The sequence below is a fragment of the Ceratosolen solmsi genome, unplaced genomic scaffold (assembly GCF_000503995.2).
Source record: "Ceratosolen solmsi marchali unplaced genomic scaffold, CerSol_1.0 scaffold27, whole genome shotgun sequence".
NCBI classification, from domain to species: Eukaryota; Metazoa; Arthropoda; class Insecta; order Hymenoptera; family Agaonidae; genus Ceratosolen; species Ceratosolen solmsi.
In genome coordinates this window covers 3,707,534-3,708,661 of record NW_011948426.1, presented here as the reverse complement: position 1 = coordinate 3,708,661, position 1,128 = coordinate 3,707,534, and positions in this window count along the sequence as shown.

The window sequence follows — 1,128 nt, the reverse complement described above, 5'->3', positions numbered from 1 at the left end:
GGGGGTTTTTAATTTCACCCCAAAAGTAACGGTTAATTCCCGGGGACCTTTTTTTTCCCAAAAAATTTTCAAAAAAAAAAAAAAAAAAAAAAAAAAAAAAAAAAAAAAAAAAAAATCATTTCCAACCTGACGCACGCAATATATGCTACGCAATACGTCGTAGGTAAGATTACAATTTTAACTTATAAATTTCACGGCTCGTAGTAGGATACATCGTGAGTTGAATTCCCGTGTCATCCGGAGTCGAGATAATCGAGGACGAAGTCGCGCACCAACGATCTAACAAAAATCAGAACACATAACGAAGCTGTCGCGCGCTCTATTAAATCGAGCGTCGATGTGGTAAAGTAGAGAAAATTTATGCACAAGTAAGCACTTTTTGCCCCAAACGACGCAACCGAAGTTATAAACAACGTACCTCGCTGTTCGGCTTGCTTGTCCGTCACTGAGCGCCGGCTTGTACCACGGCCAGGGTGTTCTTCGGCTCCTTGAAGCGTACGTGAATTCCAAGTCGTCGACGGAAACGCCGCGTCGACCCGCCAAACGAAGTGGATCGACACTGGCGACTTTGACGTCCCACGGGTCGACTATGGAGAGCAGCACCTTCTGCGTCCAATGGAAATTAATGGGATGTGCGAGTGAGCGGAGGCGGAGCAGCGGCTCGCTCGTTCGACTTCCCGATACCACCGAGCCGCTGCTCGTCCCGAACAATGCCACGAACGATCTCACCAGCATTTATCGATATTGAAACGCGTTAGCGCCAGTTATCATTCATTCGTACTTGATTTTTGGTCTTTCTCACGTTTCCCTCCCTTTTGCCGACACTCGTGAAGATCGCTTATCGTCATGGCATAACGAAATAAGAGCCAATGTTTTTTTTTTCCATTTTCAAACTGTACTTGAAAATTATAATATTAAATTCTAGTTGGGATATACCAATCGTTAATTTCTTCTTCTTCTTTTTTTCTTTTACACGTACTCTATTATTTAAGCCTCTTGCGTGTGGAAAAACATTGTTTGTAGAAAATACTTGAAATATATATTCAAGGATAAATTAGCGGTATGCACAAGTGAGTACTCCATATAATTATCGTTAAGCACGCTTTGGTAATTATGAATAATCTAATT